This window comes from Chinchilla lanigera, unplaced genomic scaffold, assembly GCF_000276665.1.
Source record: "Chinchilla lanigera isolate Chin_1 unplaced genomic scaffold, ChiLan1.0 scaffold00013, whole genome shotgun sequence".
Lineage (NCBI taxonomy): Eukaryota > Metazoa > Chordata > Mammalia > Rodentia > Chinchillidae > Chinchilla > Chinchilla lanigera.
The window spans coordinates 976,105-998,441 of record NW_004955414.1 but is presented as its reverse complement, the minus strand read 5'-3'; the positions used below and the strand labels follow the sequence as shown (position 1 = coordinate 998,441).

Sequence of the window (22,337 nt, the reverse complement as noted above, 5' to 3'; positions counted from 1 at the left end):
TTCATTCATTTCCTACAAATACATAAGTCAAGTAACTCTTAGATTTAAAAAAGTGTACTAACAGTATCATTTGTTTCTGAAAAAATGTTTAATTTATGGAAAACCAATGATGTTCAGGATAATCAAATTATCAGTCTCAGGTAGAAAATTACAATCTTGTAAGCTCCATACCACATTATAGCTCCCCCAAGCTCTCGTGTATGACATTTCATTTGATCATCTCAGTAACTATGAGGCAATTACAGGTACCTCTTGTACACATAAGGAAAAAGGCACAAGTAGTACAAGTTCCATGAGAAACACCGAGAGTCACAATGTCTATTGCTTAGGACTCTTGCTTATAAGAAAATAAAACACTTCTGCTTAGCTAAGGCAAAAAAGACACAGTGGGAAAAGAAAGTGGATGATAGGGGCTCCCAGATGAACACATCTGCTCCCTGCCTGGAGCTTCTTCTGACCCTACAGGAGGCTAGCTTTCGACTACTGACAGCATGCCAGGGGCCCTGGGGCTCCAGACCCCCTCTCCCAGCTCCAGGATGCCAGGGGAAAAGGCTTTCAGGTTTCAAGTTCACCAGTTCAAAGACATGGGCTTGAAAGAATGTCCTACACTTCCACGCCTCTCCCCAGGCCTATGGAGGGAGCAGCAGGGTGGAAACAATAGGAAGGACAGCAGCTCACCTTCAAATTCTCCTCTCTCCACTCTGACTTCCTTTTAGTACCTTTGATCTGGCTGAGGGGCCCAAAACTGGTTCTGCACTTTCCCTCTGTCTACTGGAAGCTGCTCTGCATTTATTTATAGAGTATCCATGCCCTGGTGTCTCTGAAGATACAGGAAAGGAAAGGCCTCATTTTAACATCCTGCTTATTATATGGCTACAGTTACTGCCTTGGACTCTCTTGAGACACCGTGTCTTCCTAATAAATTCTTTTCATTTGAAAAAATTCAGAAAGAGCCCTGACTGGAACACAGCGAATCAAAACTGACAACTGGCAGGCCCCAAAAGTGGATAGAGAAGTACAGGAGAAGGAGGGTGTGGCAGGTCCTACAGAAGAAACAGGGATAAGGCAGGGGAAATAAGTGAAATCCTCAATGCACAACAGCTAAGCCCTGCTCTTCAAACCCCACGTCCAAGGATCTTTCTTCTTTCTATACCACAGTTGGCATTATTTGCCCACTAAGCTGTGAAGTACCAGCAGTAAAGAACCACTAGTACATAATGAGGTGCTAATTGTGCAGTAAAGACATTTAGTACAAACAGAATTAGAAAGTAGAACGCAACATACCCATTTACATCCAAGTAGTTTCCTAAAATTAAAGATCTCTACTCCACAACTGTGTGCTGACTAAGGAGACGTAAAAACTATTTCCTCACCAAGGAGATTCAGAGGAGCCTTTCCCTCACCACCTGCCCTCCTCCCCTACAGCTGAATGATGGGAACCCCAACCTAAGGCTGGCGTTCCTTCCTCCTCCATGCAGCTGCTGGGTCCACCTGGGCCTAAGGGGATGATGCAGGCCTTTCACCTGAGCAAGAAAGCAGGATTCAGAAATACAGACCAGGCATACAGAGCTGAACCCAGTAGCAAGATGTCCCACAAATACTGGGGCCAAACCAAAAACGCAGGCACATCGTAACTGTGTGCCCAATGTGGATTCACAGAACCAGCTCCGGAATGAGGCAGCTCAGCAAGGGAAGTGGACAGGAGCCCTAACCCCAAGCTGCCATAGAGGAGCTGGTTTTTTCTTCAATTCAGTCACTTGTAGAGCCCTCACCATCTGCCAGGCACTTAGTGTTCTACAAATACTCTTTGTTTTTGCTGGTGTAAGTCAAGTGTCACTGGCACATGTGGCTATGGTGTCCTCTAAAGGGAACTTAGAGAACAGGATTTTTCTCATCCTTTTCTCAAAGGTCTAACCTAAACCTAAATGGCTTGATGTCAATCCCTACTTGTCTGGTTTTAGCATTTTGCTTGAGTCCATTTCCTTCTCTTCTTCCACAGACCTGAAACAAAGGTTAATATTTATTAAGCATGTACAGCGTGCCCAGCACTGTATACCTGTTATCTCCCCTGACTCTCACAGCAACCACAAGAGGGAAAACCTACTTTAAGCCTCTTTGCAGGCTGGAAGAGGGGAGGCAATGGGCCAGGCTAACTCATCCACGGTGGGGGCTAAGCGGCAAACTAAGACCCCAGCCCCTGCCAACTGGCTCCATGCTCCCTTCCTGTATCCATATTAAAGAGTTCTGCCACGGAGCAATTCTTATATGGTATCACTTTACAAGCTACCCTTGGCAAGAACATAGATAACTTGCTTCTCCTTCGAATTTTTAAACAAGGTGAAATCCCTATTACATATGTTAATCACTCCAAAGAACTGTTTAGACGTTTAGTGATAGTTGAGTATTTAGACAGCATTTACAGACTCACAGTGTCCTAAAACCATCACCCCTACCTAGCCCCAAACATTTTCATCCCCTTCGGCCCTGGAAACCATCCATTTGCTCTGTCTACCCCTGTCTGGGATATTTCTTATCGAACGGAAGTATACAGTACAAAGCCTTCTGTATTTGGCTTCTCTCACCACAGCATAATGCTTTCAGGTTTTATCCGTGCTGGAGTGTATCTCCGTACTCCATTCCCTTTTATAGCTGGATGTATCCAATGGTGGAAACTTGTGCTATTTCTAAGGTATGGCTATCTTAACTAGTGTGGCTACGAGTATTCCTTTAAAAAGATTTGCAGCCCTGTTTTCAATTCTTTTGAATACTTAGACTGGAATTCCTATGGCAATTGTTTAATTTTTTGAGACACCATGCTCCCTTTAAATGTTTTTAAAATTTCGAATTTCACCAAGAATAACCAAAAGAAAACTAAAAGCAGAATGCAAAACCACAGTAAAATAAAAGTATTTTTAAAATATTTTTTCTTGTCTCACTTCATTTCTTAATAAGTTCAAACCTGGGCAGAAGGAATACAAACCACACACTCCTTTTTAAAAGGCTAAGGACACCAGAAAGAGCACATTAAAACATGCAACTCCACCAAATAATTAACAAGGGTTGCTGTATCTCCAAGATATTTTTAACAACAAAATCACACCTACCCAGGGCTCCACCAGAACCACACAGCTGGTTTTGAGACTTTTTAGCTAAAGAAAGCAGATGAGGACAAACCCAAGCCATGAAGGACAGCTTTCTGTGGTCAGGAAAGATTAGATTCTCTGCCTTTGTTCTCATTTTTAGTAAGAGCATTTTTCCCTTTGGAAAGATATAAGTCCCTGATGTCAAAAAATAGCAGTCTTTTTAAAAACTCATGCATTCAAAGAGTATTTCTAATCAGATCTAAATCATCAGTAGTATTTTAAGAATGACTGACTAGAAACCTAGCGTGAAATCAAGGGAAGTTAAGAGAACACAGTCATCTACCCAGAGCACACATGCTCTCCTCTGCATCTGGTCTCACAGCAGTTGTTATGAGGCTAGCAGTCACCAGTGACAGTAACTAGAACAGTGGCACAATGGGAATGCAGAGGTACTATACCGAAAGAGGATGCATCAGTGTCTTCAAGCAGAGAAGGAACTGGCCCTCTAAGAACACACTAATCTAACCAGAAATGACAAGACTGACTCTCAGGTATAAGCAAGGCACTGACATGACAGGAACGGCCGGCAAACCAGGTAATATGCAGGTGAGTTGGCAGCATTCTCTGAGCAGGTGCTCAGTTAGGTTGAAAACAACTCAATTAATTCATTGTGCATGACTGTCCAGAAGAACCAGAAGATAAAACTAGAACATCAATGGGATTCTATACACATTAAATCTACAGCTCCACTTTTGGCAAAAGTGAGGGCTAAAAAAATTGCACTGAAATTAGCTCTGGTAAGCTCTTCAAATTTCAAGCTAAAATTAAAGGCCAGGAAGGAAACAAGGCAAAAAGACAGTTTACTGTGGATCACAAAAGCCACTCCTTTCCCATGAGTAGCTCTTCTTGGCCAGCCTTGGATACAGGCAGCACTGGGTACTGGGTTGGAGAGGAGAAGGGCAAACAGACAACATCTAAAAACCAACAACAAAGCAATGGAATCAGGCTTGTTTGTAGGAACATCCCCTACGTGTGAGGTTCTGCCAAAGGGAAACTCGACTCCAACCCAACAGGTGCACCTTCAGTCTGAACAAAATGTAAAGCATAAGGAGTCATTTGGCAGAGTTAGGGAAAGGGAGAGACTTGGAATATGAAATCAAGGGAAGAAAAACAAAAGTTATCAGAAAAACACCTGGCAGGGTAGCTAAAGGTCCTTAGCAGAAGAGGGTCTCAATCCTAGAGACAGCATCACATCACTCAAGCCTGACAAGGAACAAGACACTCAACATGGTAAGAGCCAGAGGGCATTTGAAGCACAGAGGCCACTCTGGGAATACTGAAGCGCGGAGAGTGTCAGCAACACACCAAACACAACTGCCGGCAACAACAAAGCCAGGTCTAGAGGCCTGGTTGCCTCAAAGATGACAATGATGGTAATAGCACCCATTCACTAAAGAGTTCATGAGCATTCACTGCATACTTAAGGATATAAAAAAATTATTTTAACTTGGGGGAAAAAGAAGGCTCACGGCTCTCCAGTCTGGACAACAGAACTGAACGGACCCAGACTTAAAAATTAGGGGCTAATGCCAAAACCCAGTCCATGTAGGATTTTGTCCATGGTCCTGCACCTTCAACAAGTCACACATTGAACTACCTACACATACTTTAAGGTGATTAATTCTGAGTGCACAGTAGTTTTGTTAGGCCACTGGACAATTTCAGAAATCAGTATTTACCAGATACTGTAGTTTCCACTAAAATTATCACTGTGCTGGACACAAAACTACCAGTTTAAGTACATACATTACCACATTCCATTTCAGAACTGTTGCTTTCTAGTGAAATAAAAAACACCTGGTTTTCCCAAGAAATGCCATTTACATTCTCAGATTCCACTGTAATAGCCCTATTTCACTGTCTCTGAATAAAACTCTGTTTTCTGTAAGTTACAAAGCCAGGACATCTTGTATACACACACCTGTTCCACTTCAACATCTACTTCCTTTCACTGCCAGAAATAAACGACAGGCTCAAGCCATAAGTTCATCTCAAGATCAACTATCTCAAAACTAGAGCTCCAGAATGGGCCAGCTGTAGCTAGTACCCTGAGACCCAAACAAGTCACTTAATCTCTCTTAATCAAAAACCAAGAGTGGCAGATAATGTTTACTGACAGCTTACCAGGAGCCAGGTACTGTGCTAAAAGCACTTGATTCTATCATATTCACTCTTCACAATACTTCTGGGTAAGTGCCACTTTTATACCTCACTTAAAGATAGAGGAACTTAACCAAAGGCACACAACCAAGACACCGTGGACACAGAATTCAACCTCGGGGTTGTTGGACTTCATAGTCCAAGCTCTTAACTCATATAGCTGATTGAGGGGAGCAAAAATTCTCCCTCTATCCCTCAGGGTTCACTAATTAAATCTAGGAAATAAACTAACACTAGACAGATTAATAGGAAGAAAGGTATACAGTCTCATTTACATGCACAAGGTCACGGAATACTGGAATACTCCATGAGGTCCATATACTGATGCTGTGACTTTGGATTGTGAATGACAGCTTGAAAAGCCCCTACTCTCAAGTGCCCCACTTTAGCATTAATTAAAAAAACAAAGTCAGAAAGTCTTTCCTTAGGTCTCATGTGAATGTCTTGGGCTAAATGTATGTGGCTGAGTATGTCCTTAAGGCAGATGTATCAGATTTGTTAAGAGACTGGAATATGGAACTCAGCAGACCTACATTCAAATGCTAACTGTCCTGCTCAGACCTTGCCCTACAAAACAGGAGATACTACCACTGACTCCAGCTCATTCCAAAGTACCTTGCTCATGTTTCTCAACAGAGGGCCTGTGGCCATGGTGCACAAGTGTGTGAGGGAGACAGGTCTGGTTGTGTGGCACCGGCCTGCATCCTTGCCCCACACAACTGCAGAGGCCCTGATGTTCAGAGGCATTCATTTCAATAAAGGGCTGCAGCTGATATGAAAATCTAATCTGCCACTCTGCCTTCTTTCTGCCATCTTATGTGATCCCAAATCCTTTAAACCTTTTACACAGATGTCAGCTATGCTTTACATAAAAAATATGACATGCAAAATACCTAAGATATAACAGGGCACAGGCCAAGTCCCTGCCGTGCTACGCTTGCTGTCAAATTGGGCAGAAGGACAGGTAAGCAGGTAACTAACTGTAACTGCCTGCCCCAGGCGCTGTAACAGAAGCCTGGGAGCCCACTGAGAGAGCACCTCATGCTGGGAAGCCTTGCCTTGAATGCTACTGCAATTTTATTAGTATGAAAAACGACAGCTTGCGTATTTCTAGTTTATAACACATTAAGACTTAAAAAACCACTACTACCACTGCCACCACACTAAGACTCAACCTCAGAAGAAAGGATCCTTGTCCGTACTCACAGCAGTACTAGCATAATCACAACTCCAGACCTATCTCCTCCACAAGATTGTGATTTCCTTGAGCCCTGAAGTAAAGAGAATTGCTCAAGTTCACATAGCAAATATACATGAAATTGGAATCTCCAAAGATTAAAAGCCGAAGGCTGCTACCTCAGCTCCTCTGGAACTTCCCCTGTGTTTGTCTAAACTCAGCTTATGAAATCTAAGGAGGAATAGAGGAAGGGTGGGAAGTTGAAAAGATGTCTCAGTAGGTGGTTAGAAATTGAAGACTGAACAAACTAGATGGTAGAGCGGGTCTTTTGAGAAGAGGTCAGCGACTTTGAAAGTCATCTCAAAATAATTACGGAAGTGTTGGAGCACTAAAAGTGCATATGTGTCCAAAATGTCTGTTTCTAAAATCCTAGTTTGGCTTTTTTTTTTTAAACAATGGACTGGACATTTCTGACAGGTTCTCTGGTTAACATGGACTGAGTGTGCTGGTTCCCAGCAACTGAAGCAAAGACCAGAACCCTATCCCCAAACCAAAAAGAATAAAGAAATCCTGGAGATCCTAGCTGAAACAAGGGTTCTTCATGTCTCTCCTCTCCTGTCCTCTTGTTTTCGGGGAGGAGCCTGCACGGAAGGTGTGTTACCACCGGCTTTAGAGAGCCGTTTCTCAGGTCTCAGCATCAGTAGCTGAGATCTTTGATTTTCCAAGTCATGCTGGCTGAGAGACAGACATATAGTAATCCACTCATTGAGTCATGGGTGATCTTACACTGTCACATTATTATTACCTTAGCACAGCCTCCTAGATATATTATCAGCAACTTATAAAATACAGACTGAGAAAGGTTAAGTGGCCAATCCCAACTCAAAGAACCGGGAGATGCCTGAGAAAGAACCGAGGCTGGGTCAGGCACTGCTGACAGAGAAGCCCACTGTTTACCAGCAAGCCCCCCACAGCATTTAACGCTGCTTTCTTTCACTTTTAGCATATAAGCAAACATGTTTTTCCGGTTTTTGTTTTTTATGTTTAGGAAACTTTCAGGGAAAACTATGGCACAGGAGCAAGTGTACTACCTGTGTCAGACTTCCCTTAGAAGTCCCCATCTGTGAAACGGGGGTAATCATGGTTCTCTGGGAATGCCAAACAAGACACCTGAGCAAGCTGCCTGAAGATGCTCACACCAGCAGGTACAAAGACCAAGCAGAGCACTCCTGCCAGGACTCTGCAGGGAGCACAGTAGGGAAAGCCGTAGAAAAAGACAAAGATACATACACCCCCAATGAACTCCCCTCCTCAAACCCACATGGAAAGCATGGAGCACCAAAGAAGGGAGTGCTCGAGGACACGGCTGGTAGTGAGTGGAGGCTGTCACCACCGACACTCGGTCATATGGATCTCTTAGAAAAGAACAGTGCAAAAGGAGAAAGCCCAGCAAAAAATGAAAACTGAGAACCCCCTGGTCCAGTCCCTGCAGAGTGACGACCTACCACCTTACTCCAGGTCCAAGCGGCAGCAACTCCGCTGGGGGCAGGGGCTGCATCTCAATAGCCACAGCCAGCCTCTCCCAAAAGGAACATCGAACAGTCCAGGGAGCCACAGCTGAGTCCCCATTTCCCGCAGGAATGTTTTCTGTTCCCAGAGCTGTGATGCAAAAGACCAGAGTCCAGCAAGAAGGACCTGGGTTTAGATCTCTGGCCCTGTTACTTACACACTAAGTCTATGGGCAAATGAGTGTACCATTCCAATTCTCAGTTTTTCCCTTTGCAAAGTGAAGAAAATAATATTTATTTTCCAAGGTTGTTGGGAGGATTAAATGAGATATTCTGCATAAAACACTCAGTACACAATAAATCAAAAACTAGAAGCTATTACTGACAAAGCAGAGACACATTAATGCTCGGTAAACATCAGATTCCTTGAAAAGAACAAAATTTCATGTAGTTAGTGAGGATCAACAATTTTCAGAAAACTACACTCCCACTTCCTGAAGGGCTCAACAGCCTCTCCACTACTGATTCCCAAAAGGTCTGGGGAACTGGAGTATCTCCTACCTCCCGACACTTTATAAATATACCCTACGACCAACTAGAGAGTGCTTGTGGCCAACCTTCTGGGTAAATGAGGCCAACAGGATCTGATTTGGAAATTAAATGTCCAGGAAGCCCAGCCACACTCAGTTCAAAATAGATATTTATGACCTACTTAGTCTTTGAGTGCCACTTTCAAAAACAGGTGGACACTGAGACAGGGCCGTTGACTTCAGCAGAGCCCTGCACAGACCCCTGCCTTTTGTGAGATGAAATGTGCACTGTAATAGTGAGGATTCCAAATATGATCTCAGGGCAGCTGGACAGAAATCCCCACTTGAAAAAGACTGATTTAAACAGTTGTTGCAAAGCAAAATGTCACAGACGTTGAGTCAACTGAGAAAGGTTAAGTGGCCAATCCCAACTCAAAGAACCGGGAGATGCCTGAGAAAGAACCTAGGCTGGGTCATCTCCTCTGACTATCCCCAAGAAGCACTTCCATCTATGTGGACCAAGAGTTATACCTCTCACAGCAGTGTCTTTTCAAGCTACCCACCCAAATCCTCCTAACTCTGCACCTTTCCCATGAAACAGTGACTGAGAGATAAGACCTGTCTCCTTCATCTTGATGTTCTGTGGTGTCTTGCACAGAAAAGAGCTCAACAAAGTGAGCTCTACTCCCTCTAGTGACAGAGCTAGGACCCCACCCACTCACACATAGCTAACAGACATCAAAGACAGATATTTGCTATGAAGACATAGCAGACAGACAAGCCCCACAGAGCTACCAAATGATCTAAATTACAATTCACTTCAATAAGGAAATGTGAGTGTAAGGGGCAGTGAATGCAGGGAACCTGGCCAGAACAAATGTCAATAAAATCTCAAAGCACTGAGTACTCATTAGTGGGACACCAGATAGACAGTGGGAAACCCTACTGCAACAGCTAAGCAGTAGTGGAGCAAGCTGATGGCAAAAACAAAATGAAACAAAGCAAGCCTGTCACTCTGCACACCCAAACCCACCCGCCTGGTATCTCCAGGGTCAGCCGCAGACACTTCTTTTCACCAATTATGTTCCAATTCCCATCACAGAAACTAACTGGAGAGCTCTCATTTATGGGCCAGTGTCCCCCATAGGATAACATTTAATCACAATCACTATCCTGGGAGGCAGACAGAGTGGGCACTTTTCATTGTTCAGTTAAAAACAAGGAAAGTGAGGCCAAAGCATGTCTCCCATGTGGTAAAAATCAAGACTGAAGCACAAACCTCTAACTGAAAGTTCAATACTCATTCTTCAAAATCAGCCAGCAGGGCACAGTCAGACCTGAGGAAACCACGTAGCTGAGCTTTAAGCTGCTCTCTCCACTACATCCTGCTGCAGGCACTTTGTACAGAGAGAATTCTAGAACACACCCTTTCTGACGCAATAGCCCACACACATTAGCCTTTTTCACATGGACAAGAGAAGTACACAACTTATCAACCTCAGTATCCACTGAGAGATGGCACCTGTGTCATCTGAGTAGCACCTGCAAGAGGCTGATCACCACCTCCCCAACAAAAGCACAAAACCCAACCCCTACAAGTTTTAAAGGAAAGATACACAAAGTAAATGGCTTTCTATAGTTAATGGTAGTAAGAAAAAGAATACATACATCATGGACTCCAATACCCACATAGCAGAGAGCCCAGAAAGTTGAAACTCTTCTGAGTATCTCTTAGGTCTGCGTTCACAATTTCTCTCTGGAACTTACAAGCCCCATGAGCTGAGACAAGAGTTACAGTTTGGATCTTGCATGTCCTCCCAAGGTCCATGTGTTGAAGGCCAATCACAGTCTGTGCTGTAACTGGGAAGTGGTGGAACCTTTAGAAGCTGGGCCCAGTGGAAGGAAGTCAGGTTACTGGGAGTGGGTCTTTGAAAGGAATAATGGGACCTCAGGCCAACCTTTGTTTTCCAGATGCAATGCGGTGAACAGCCTCTTCTATCACACAGTCCTGCTTGATGTACTGCCTTGCCACAGGCCTAAAAGCCTCAAGATCAATTAACCATGGACTGAAACCTCCAAAACCATGAACCAAAATAAAACTTCCTCTCTCTTTTTTTTTTTGTTTATTTTGGTGGCACTAGGGACTGAACTCAGGGCCTTCACAGTGAACTACATCCCCAACCTATTTTTTTTTGAGATAGGGTCTCACTCAGTCACTATGTAGACAGGCTGCACTTAAATTTGCAGTCCTCCTGCCTTACCCTCCTAGAGTGCTAGGATTATAGGCCTGCACACCACTCCTGACTCCTTCCTTAAGTTGATTTACCGCAGGTATTCTGTCACGATGACAGAAAGTTAACACAGCAAGTAATTTTATTTTTGTAAGTCTCAGCTTCATTTATAAAATAAGGAGTTAAAAACAGTATCTCACAGTAAATACACTTAATGCCACAAAACCAAACACTTGAAAATGATTAAAAAGGTAAATTTTACACTGTATTTTACAAAAATAACAAAATTAGGTTAACATTTGTACTTAAAAAATAGTCAAAGAGGCTCAAAAAAAAGAGTACATAAGAAATTATAAAGGTTCACAGCATACTTAAATCCTAATAAACAACTACTTATTAATAGTACTTTTAATCATTTGTATCATAAAAATAATATACTCTCAATAGAGAAAATGCCAAAAATAGATATACAAGCCTCTTATAATACCAAAACCAGAGATAACAATTGAAACACCATTTTTATAGTATTTTTTCCTATGCATAGATTTTTCTTACAAATTTAGAATGTAATGTATACACAATCTTGTAGTCATGAACCAGTCTTTCCTGCCTTATAACTACAAAAACAAAATTCTCACAATGACATCCAGAAGTGAAAGGCTTACATTCAAGACGAAGATAAAAAGTTCTCTGGACTTAGGAGAACAAGGAGAACACGTCGAGCAACTGGAGGCGCCTCCTCTAGAGCTGGAGTAGATTCGGCCAAATGCTCCACATGTGCTCTTCCTCCCTCCACCCTCACTCACTGAAAAGTAAAAGCCCTAGAGACCTGGCCAGACAGGACGAAGGCCATCAAGGTGTGACAGAGTTGAAGGCTGTGAGTCTGGAGAGAGTTCTGCATGTATCTGGATGGGTGGGAAAAACAGCTCACGTTTGCTTTGCCAAGAACAGACCTGTCTTCAAGGAGTTCCCACTGTGACCTAAGAGACAGTGTCGAGGCACTGCCCAGAGCAGGAAGGGAGGGATCCAAAGAGGGGGACCCTCGTTCCAATCCTCTTACCCATTTTCCAGGTTAGAATTGCGATAACTGAGGTTCAGGGAAGCAAGTGGCTTTCCTGAGGCTGCAGCAACAGGATCAGAACTTAATATTCCAGCACCTATCTGGTGATCAGAAGACTGAGCTCTCTAAGCTCTGAGCAAGCACTAAGTTCAGAGCCCAGCAAAGACACCAGAGCCCATCTCCAATACAATCCTTCCATCAAGAAGTACTTATTTACTAAGTGCTTGAGACACATCAACACAGAGTCAAAAGTCACACCTGCGCACAGGGTGAAGCTGTTTTATGGAAACACCTTGTCTTGTGTGGCCCCCGCTCCTGAGCAAGTGCTCTGGGCTCTAACTATACCATGGAAACAAAGCCAGGCTCCAAAACTCCTAAGGGAAGCCAATTCAGTTGGAACTTCCTGAGCAACTCTGGCAGAGAAAGGCTGTGCAACTCAAAAGGCAGCTCTTCTAAGAAAGCTCTTTTGATGTGCTAGGGAAGTACCCCAAAAATAACCCGAGAAGGGATTACACTCTCACAAAATACATGTGTAACGCTCACTTCTAGCTAGGAATAGCTTTCACAACTTTCATTTTGTATGAGTGTGTTTGCTTGAAAAGGAGACTAGTGGTACCCCAAAGGCAACTCCTCAAATACTACAGAGAAGCAGCTGCTCCCGGCACAAGGGAATTCTATTTCCATCTTTGCTTATACATAATTATCTTCTAAAGTGACGCTCTCCTCAGGGGCCACAGATGCAGTGACACCCAGATAACCTCCCCTGTGGGCTGCTTCTGGTATTCCCTCAGAAGGTGGAGGCAGCAATCCACCCACAGCTAGCCTCTCGGGAGCCCTCATCACACAGCCAGGCCCTTCCTTCGGAAGCTCGAAGAGGAAATTCCATGTCAGCCAGATAGGGCCATTTCCCTTGGCTCTCAGGCCAAGGAATCTGAAGTTATGATTCCCTCAACAATCACACAAGCCTCAGACCACCAGGCCTGGCAAGCTGAGGACAAGGCTCTGCCTCAATTCCCTTCTTTTTGTGACTGATATTCAGAGCTTGAAGGCTGAAATGTTTTTATGACAAGTAAGAAGAGAACAGTGTGAAAATTTTGTAGGCCCTTTACAAAGTGGTTGGTAGACTGGGCCCATGTGCCCAGAACTCATGGCAGTTCACTGGCTTTCTCCACAGGTCCTTTTGGACTTTCCTTTCTGCCCTTTATTTCCAAGGCCAAATGCAGCCTGCTGGCCACAGGAGCTGACAGCACAGTGACTATACACACAGAGGACCCTGAAAACTGAACAGAGATTAAACACTGACCTCAGCATTTTCTAAATATTGTCAGAGCAATGACCAGCTGCAGACTGTTGGATGTCTTAGCCTCCAAAATCATGTGGGCCAACACCTTATAATAAATCTCTCTATATACACACACATAGCAGCTGGCTCTGCTTCTCCAGAGAATCCTAACACAATGGGGTCGCACTGTTGCACTAATCTCCCATTAGTTCTGTGTCTCTGGAGAACCTAGACTAATACCCAGACACAGGGGGCCTCAGGCAATGGCATGTGATGAAAGAGGCTGAAATTAGAGTATGATGCTACAGGCCCAGAAAAGCAAGGAGTGCTAGTTACTATCAGAATCCAGGAAAAAAACATGGAATGGATTCCCTCTAAGTCCTAGCAGAGTAAAGTTCTGTTGTTTAAGCCACCATTTCTGGTCCTGTGTTCCAGCAGCCTAGGAAATTAACATGCATACCATGTATTGTAATGAAGACACTAAAGGTGTCACCTTCACTGGAAAATAAGCCCCACAAGAAAAGGATTTGGGCTTCTTTTATCCAGTGCAAAATTTCTAACACCAAATAGAGTAACTAGCACTGGGTAGACAGCAAATACCTGCTGAACAAACTGAGTGAATAAACATGAGCTTAAAAGGGAGGCAGAGGTGCAACACATACTACAGAGAATAAGACTGAGAGACCCCCACTCAGAAGAACCAGATCAAGAACTGAACTGGGATCTTATTTGTTCGCGTGATATACATTCTGAGCTCCTCCCACCCAGTTCCCAGGACAGCTGCTTCACACGGTAATAACTAACCACATATGTGGTGTGGTGGAACAGAAGGGCAAGATCCAGGCTTGGACCTGGGGTCTCAGTGTCCTTATCTATCAAGTTGCAGGGTTGATAAAAGCTGAATCTGCTTGCTCTGAAAGAAGTAAGCAAGGATCATTTTAATTTGTGCTGCTTCTGAGAAGCCTTCTAAGAACTCTGGAGACAGGGTCTCCATTCTGTTGACTTCTATTCGGGGGAGCGCCTATCACACACCACTCTGAAATTTTTTTCATACTTCAGGCTAAGCAGTTAATTTATACATGCACCATCCAGGCTCAAGTCATTGGCCTCTGTTACGTGGAACTCAGCAGGCCATACAGTCTACCCAGGTCCTACTGAGTCTTTGGTGGGTGCTCCTCCCAGGCCAATAGACCGCAAGTCACCCACCAAATTCAGCTCCCAAAATCAAAGTTTCCTGTGCCCTACCTGGACTCCAGCACTCTAGGTTGTCTGTGGGTCTTTTGTGTAGCCTTCTGCACACTTAACCTACAGGTCTCAGACAATCTGGCCTGGATGAAGCACTAGCAAACAAACAAGGGGCGCCAAATGAACTTGCTGTTGTACACAAACATGCAGCACATGCACAGTGGAGACCAGGAAAATGAAACTAGCATGGATGGACATTAACCTGGGGTGTCATTGTTAAGACAACAAGAACATGCGCTCTGAAGGAGGCAGGCCCAAGTCTAAATCCCAATACGGTCTGGCCCTGGGCTTTACCTCTCTGAGCGTCAGTGACCTCATGTCACAAGGTCCTCGGAAGGGCATAAGGTACAGCCAGTGCTGTGCAGTTCTCTTCTGCCGTCTACGTCTGGAGATGGGCAATGTGCAGCAGCATGGAGAAGAAGGGAGACGATCTCAACTTCCTAGAGCTCAGACCGCCCACGTCTCTGCTGTCCTGCCAGCCACATGGCTTGGGGCAGGTACAGCACCTTTCAGCGCTTCACTCAGTGGTCTAAAAACAGAGAAAGCAACACTACCATCCTCCTCAGGACTCAGTTTGAAAACAGTGACAAGGCCACTCTATCTGTGGCTTGAGTATGCACCAGGAGGTGGTTCACAGCAGTGTAAGAGACATCCATTCTGCTGTCCTGCTAAAGACCCCACACAACCTCTATCTTTACTCCTCCTTCATTCCCGTAACTCAAACTGTCATGTGTTTCTAGGTAGCTACTAACCTCCTGATCTTCCCACTTCTGTGAGTTCAGGTTTGCCTTGAATTTACTATATAACCCAGGCTGGCCTCATACTTGCAATTCTCCTGCCTCAGCCTCCTGAGTGCTGGGATTGCTGACTTTTCATCTGTAATGTTACCAAACTATTTCTATTTTTAAACTTAGCAAATATAATGTTTAGTCATTCATTTTAAGACATCTACCAAGGAAAAATGAACATAAATACGAGTGGTTATTTAAAATTACTGAATATTTTATGTAATATGCTGACAGTCTTAAAAACACTACTGTATCAATCCTTAAAACCATCCTGTGACTAGGTACTACCAGTATGGCAAGTGAGGGAACTGGAGTCCAAAGAGATAAAATAACTGCTAGAGTTCCACAGCCATATGGGCTTAGTGACAGCTGAGTTCCAGCGTGACCCAGCTCTGGAGTCTTCCCCACACCAAGTTGCCTCCTTCACACTCCCCTCTGGCCCCCTTGAAATGGCAGGTGAAGGATTCTGTCATCCAGGAAACCAAGGCTTCCTGAAATTCACTGGGTCACAGCCCACAGAGATGGCCCTGGGATGAGCCTACCTGTGCAGGCTTCTACATGCCATCTCTATCGGATGCTGGTCAGCAACGAAAAACCATTGCTTCTACCCACAGCACCCTAATAAGAGACAAACTGCCACAATATTCTTACAGCAAACCAGGAGGGCAGGGGAACAATAACCACACAGCTAGAAGGTAAGACTTGCTCCACAAAGAATCCTGCCTCACCACATACCCACTGCCTTTTCCAGAAGCCACAACATCCAGTTTTCTGACACAGTTGCTGTATCTTGAAACCCTACCTTGGCAGTGCAGGACAGACTGGTCTCAGCTCATACTTACACATGCCTGGTTCCTCAGGAGGGAGGTTCACAGTAATACTCAGGCATGTTGCACCAAAATTAAAGTGTTCTGTTGCCACACCCAGGCTCGGCAGAAATGGAAAGAATGTGCAACCGGCAGTGCTTGCTGCCAGATGCCACGTTGCCAGCCTTGGTGACTGGATATTCACAGCACCCTGACAGAGCCAGAGTCTTTTTAGGGTAGGCACCAGGGTTACTATGGTCCCACCCACTCTGAATGTCTAAAATCTCACCAAGACCCACAGGCTGAAGAATGAATGCCACAACTTCAGTAAGCACCAAAATGCCTACTAAATACAATGTATTTCTTTCACCCGTCAGAATGGCAGCCACTAGGGAATGGCGCAGCCTGATCATACTGGAAGTTTAAACCAATACACCCCTGAGAGCACAGTATGGGGATTACCACGACTAGGCAGGGGGAGAGTTAAGCAGGGTCTCCCTGTATAATTCAGGCTGGCCTTGAACTCACTCTATAACCCTAGCCAGCCTAAAACTCACTGCAGTCCCCCTGCTTCAGCCTCTTGAGTGCTAGGATTACAGCCATGCACCATCACACCCGGCCTACCACATTTTAAATGAATATAATATTTAACACACCAATTCCACTACTAAAGAAACACATGCACATTAATGCCTATGTATGAAGATATAAAGGCAAAACTAACGAGATAGTTTATACATCCACCAATAGGAAACCAATTCATAAATGATAATACCTGCGTGTTACAGGCAATAACTGAGAAAAGCTACAAGCACGAAAAGATCTCCTAGGTATGTGAGAAAAGAAGCAGAGTGAAACAATGTATACTACCAGATTTAGGCACAGAAAAGAAAACCACACGCACAGGCTGACAGTTTCGGGACAGGCATGCAACTGCTACAACTGGTTACCTGAGGCTCTGGTAGACCGGCAGTGCCGGGTGAAGGGTGCCTGCTGAGGGAAGCTATGGACTCTACACTATCTCAAGTTGAAGGTGGGGTGCTGAAGCAGAGTATATTCACATGCTGCCTATACAGTTTAAGAAAAAAAGCACCTGAATTGAATGTGAACATCAATACCCAACGAGGTTCTAATGCCAACATGAAACCGCTGCACCAACCTGCACAGGCATCCAGGAGACGCTCGGGGTTGCTGACTCAAGGGGGACTGATAAGGTTCAAGTCCAGTTTCTGAGCCTCCAATGACCGGATCAGGATCAACATGGAAGGAAGGAGAAGCATGGTGCAAGGAAAACTGGTAAAAGCTCTGCACAAGCTGCCAGCCCGCCCTACCCTGAACCTACCATCTCCCTACTTCATCAGCTCTAGAGCCCTCTTCCCTCTCACCCCCACAGGAAGACACAAGAGCCAAATTGGGATTAAGAGAAAACTCCCTTTCCCACACCAGACAGGAAGCCTCCCACTGTCACGAACAGAGCTGCCCTCAGGCATGCCAAGGAAAGTGCCTGGCCAGACTCCACCACCCCGACTGCCACTGCCATGCTCCTGGGATGCCAGGCACAGACAGCCAAGCCTGGCAGCCCTGAAGCCCACTCCCTGGAGTCCCTCCACTTCGGCAGGAAGCCCAGGAGCCTTTTCACATTCACTACTGAAACCCAAGCTGCACCAGTACACAAATCAGATGGTTCTGCCAAAATATGGAAAATGGGGATAAATCAATGGTATGCTGGCGAAATATATATTTATTCTTCGTTTGCCAGAGCAGTGGCACTGTTGTAGATTTAAACATTTGATAAGTACCTTTTTTGCTTCTCAGTAATAACTAAAGCAAACATACCCCCCAACATGCATGTGCCTACGCGTGTGACACACACACACACACACACACACACACAAAGAACAGCAAAGAGGCTTTGCTTAGGACATAATGTTCAAAAGACAGGCATGACAATTAATGCCCGTAGGCAAAAAGAGTTTTCTCCAGTTAAAACATGTGCCCTGCCTGGCAAGTCTTCTACCATACAAACTGACTGGGCGCCTTTAACACTCCCCTTAGAACAAGAAAAGAGAGGTCACCTCTTCTAGGGAAAGTAAGCGTCCAGCAGAAAGTGCCAGAGGAGTCTACACAAAGACTCACCAGCAGAACTGGGCATTAGCTGAGGATGCTGGGAAGCACTGAGGTAGCTGCCAAAGCCAGACCTGGCCACCTAGTCTCCAGCCCGGCCAAACCAAGAACAAAATCTCCAAAGGGCAGGGGGCATTATGAATTCTGGAAGCCTACAAGCAAGATTACTACTGTGTCTGGCACTGACTGGCAGAGAGGGCAGAGGACCAGCATATCCCGACACGGCAAGTGTGTCCCACAATGAGGACAGCGGCCAAGCACCCCTCTACCCCCATGCGGACTGTGGTCCACCTGAGCCGGCCTGGCTTCTCAAAGACTGCAGCACTGGGGGGGAGGGGGGGCGGCCACCATTCCCCCCCTACGACTCACGCACGCTTCACTCCTTTCCCAGCCACCAAGGCAAGCTTGGTGACAAGCCAGTCCCACCCGGGGCATATCAGCTCTTACAGAAAAGCCAGAACTGAGGAATAAGTCAGTCCCCTGGGGTGTTCCCAGGGAACAATGAGGTACAGGGTGCACCCCAGGTGGCATCTTCGCTTTAGCACTCTTTGCTTGGGGTTGAAATGTTCAAGCCAGCATTTCCCTAAACTGGATCTGAGAAGCCTCTGCAGAGGAGGAGCAAGATCAAGGGCTAAGCACAGAAAGGCTAAGGCCCTTCCAGACTGCACTCAGACTTCTGTCTCTAGCTGTCAGCAAGAGACCGAAGGAGGATACTTCGGTTTCTGTGAAGACTGTTTTGAGTCTATGGGGAGCTAGCACCTCCAACACACAGCCCTGGGCGCTCAGAACGGCAGTGGGGACAAGGCCAGGCGAGGAAAAGAAAGGCCCGGATTTGATTTCTCCTGCTCCCAACTCCAAAATCCAGAGGGACTGAGCTCTTTGGACTCTAACATGCCCCCTCCTCTACATCACCACAGCCACTGTCTACACGTCTACTTTCAAGTCCTCATCACCTCTGCAGCTGACTACTTTAACAGACACCCTCCTCTGCGAACTGCTGCTCGCTCCACCTCACACTGCACATGTGCTACCAAGCCATCTGCCCACAACACAGACCTCACCTTTTCTCCCTTACGGAAGCTCCCAACCCACAGGACAGCTTCCTACCAGCACAGCCAGCAAAGCCCCTGCCTGCCTTTCCAGCAGCCAGGGAGACAGGTTATGGCACCCCACAGATCACCAACTCAACAACTGAGTGGACACATGCATGTTTCTGTCCCATTTCCACATCTATGCATTGGGAATAACACGATCAACCCCTCTTGAGTCTAACTCTCCAGAGACTGTCCCCAGCCCCCCAGCAGCTCCCAGGGTGCACTCTTCATCACCCTCCTGGACCACCCCTTCATAATGAGAAAGCAAGAACTAATCCAAAAGAAGACACATGCAAACTCTACAAATATAAAAGCTAGGCTGCCAAAATGTGAAAGAAACCAAAATTAACTCATTATCAAAACAATGTGAGAAGAGGAAAGGAATGAGAAGAGAAAGAAAACATTTCTTTCAAGAAGAAAAGCTTTTAAAATACAAATCTCTATGATGTTTTGAACTTCATTTGTTATAAAGATTTAAAAGATGACACCTCAAAGGCTCACAAAGGAGATACTTCTATTTTTTTTTAAACAATTTCTTAATTAATATCTTCAGAGAACTAAGAAGTACTTTTACAGACTGACTGAATCTTAATAAAATTCTGAGAAATTCTGGCATCAGTCACAACAAACACCCTCTTAGAATTTAATTTCCCTTTCAGCATACAACTTAACTCTGGAAACTCACTTACAATGCCACCACAACCAGTCAGAATCTGCAGGAAGCTCAAAGACTACAGGGCGAGGTGGAAACTGGCCCCTTGTTTAGCCAAATCCTACATCTAATAGAGATTACCCTGCGCCAAACTTTCCAGCTTCCATTATCAGCCACATTCAACTGCTCATTTCCTTCCCCCTCTTCCCGTCCCACCTCGTGCTGCGGCTCCCCTTCCAGGGCCTTCCATCAGCCAGAAGCCCCTCAAAGGCAGTACCATTTCCCCACCGAACAAATGAATGAAAAGGAGCCAGATGTGGTCGCACACCCCTGTAACCCAGCTGCTCTGGAGGCTGAGGTGGAAGGATCAAGAGTACCAGGTCAGCCCAGGCAACTTCGCAAGACCCTACACATCTACCTTCGATTTCCTACCAAAGACCTGTCTTTTCTGGCTTCTGGTTTTACTCAAATCCTTCTTTTTGGACTCAATGATCATGGGCCCTAGAATACTCACTGCAGGTACAGGCAGGGGGGCAAAAGCTGGGAGAATTATTCATAAGGACAAAAATGTGCTTTAAAAGCTTTTTTCCTCCGAGGACAATTCCTACTGGAAGACTTAATCAATCCCATTATTCGGAGTGCCCAACCTTAACTGAGTGCCCGCTGCAATTCACAGGTGCATCTTATGTAACACAAGGCAGACAGTTTAACCCTCATTTCACATACTCAGAAACCAGGCTCACAGCAGTCAGAGACAGGCTACCATCAGACACCGGACTGCTTTCAGGGTCTACCTGCACTTACGTTAAAATGTCCGGGGTTAGAGACCATGCTAGAGTTTACAGGATCCTTTTCACATGATCTCATTAATTATCACAACTCTGTAGGACAGCTAAGAATTCCTTTTCCACCATTAAAAAAGGCTATTTGGACTCAACAATCCTCAACAACTTTCTGATATTTTAAAGACTCAATCAACTGTCAAGCTTTTACCTCAAAATATCATTTTACCACCATCTAAAACTCAGATATAACCACTACTGCATCTTCCAGAAACTGACCAAAACAGAAAACAAAAACAAAAAGAAATATTGAAAATGATGTGGTCCAACACAATATGGACTTTAAGTGCTACTAAGAAGAGAACAGCAGAGGAGTACTTGGTTATAATAAAATATCCCTCACTGTCTAACACCATGCTCGATCACTAAAGTGCTATTTATCCCCAGCCATTTCCATTCTGTGATGGCCCTCAGCATCCAAAACGGTTCCAGAATTCCAGTGAGAGACTGCCCAGGGGATAGAGGGGATGGGGGGTAGAGGGAGGGGGTTCTATTGCTTGGAGTTATTTTTAATGTGCTGCATCTAAGTGCACTGCTGGTCTATTTATTTACTATATCCACTTGAAAAGAAAACAGGTTAGTTCAGAAATGACAGATGCACTAGGAACCAGCTCACAACCGCTCAAGCCAGAGTGGGAAGGCAGAAGTGAGATCGTACAAAGATCCCAGCATCAATCAGACCGAAAGAAAAGTGTAATATGGAAATTAAGAATCTGGGAAATGTCTTTCAGGTGAGGCCCCACGAAGATTAAACCAACTGGGCACCAGGCTTAAAGCTGAAAAAAAAAAAGGAGGCCCACAGGTAATATACGTAATAATTTCTATGCACAGGTAGCAACTTTAAAACCAGATGGACAGTCAACACCACTATTTGCCTGCATAAAAACAGTATTTATATTGTAAATCCAGTACTGACTATTGGTTTTTGTTTTGCTTTTTGAATCTTCTCACTTTTTAAAATCTATGTTAAATTCTTTATAAGAATAGGCTGAGTTTAGTTTGTGTGACTGCTCTAACTGTACAAGGAAAAACATTTATCTCCCTCAGAAACCTATTTCTGTCTTTATCGGATTACTTAGCTTTCTGATAGCCCATTTCACAGATAAGAAAACTGAACTCCAGAGGGCAAGTGGTTCATCCAAGATCATATTCCTTGCTAACACATCTAAACAAGGACAAGGACTCAAGAGGCCCACAGTCTGAATCTCCAGCTGTTACCACTATTCCAAATGACCTGGCACGCCGGTGTCCTGACTACAAAGTTTATGCGGAGAGAGGGAGAGGAAAACACAGAGACACATGCACAGGAACCATCTCCCTGCTCAAGAGACACCACACGGTTTGTTCTAATCAAGCATCCAGCATCTCCAGAACCACTTGTTTCTGAAATGACCCAGCCAGAGAATAAAAGGCCACATCTCTTGCCCACGAAGCTGTGGGCAGCTGCCAACCCAGGGACTCTTGCAGAGTCCGGGAGTCGGGAGCAGACAGTCCCGGCAGGGAACGGCGCGGGCGGGTGTGCGAGGAGACGGAGTTTTTCAGACGGTTAAGATCTCCCGCAGCCCAGTCCTCCCACTCACCTGCAGCCCGAAACACACCGTGCCCGGCCGGCTCCCCGCGGCTTCCCGGACTCAGCGCCGCAGTCCGCGCGGCCGGAGACGAGGCCCTCCCGACCCGGGCAGAGGAAGCCGCCCG

At 45.1% G+C, this 22,337-nt stretch overlaps 1 protein-coding gene across 1 annotated transcript in view; it reads right to left on the bottom strand.

Annotated features, from left to right (window-relative positions):
* Smco4 (single-pass membrane protein with coiled-coil domains 4) overlaps window positions 1-22,337 on the bottom strand; it is a gene marked incomplete at its 5' end in the record, with an annotated part of 53,721 nt that extends 31,384 nt beyond the window's left edge. Inside the window, 1 exon segment of the mRNA XM_013512087.1 lies at window positions 22,223-22,337.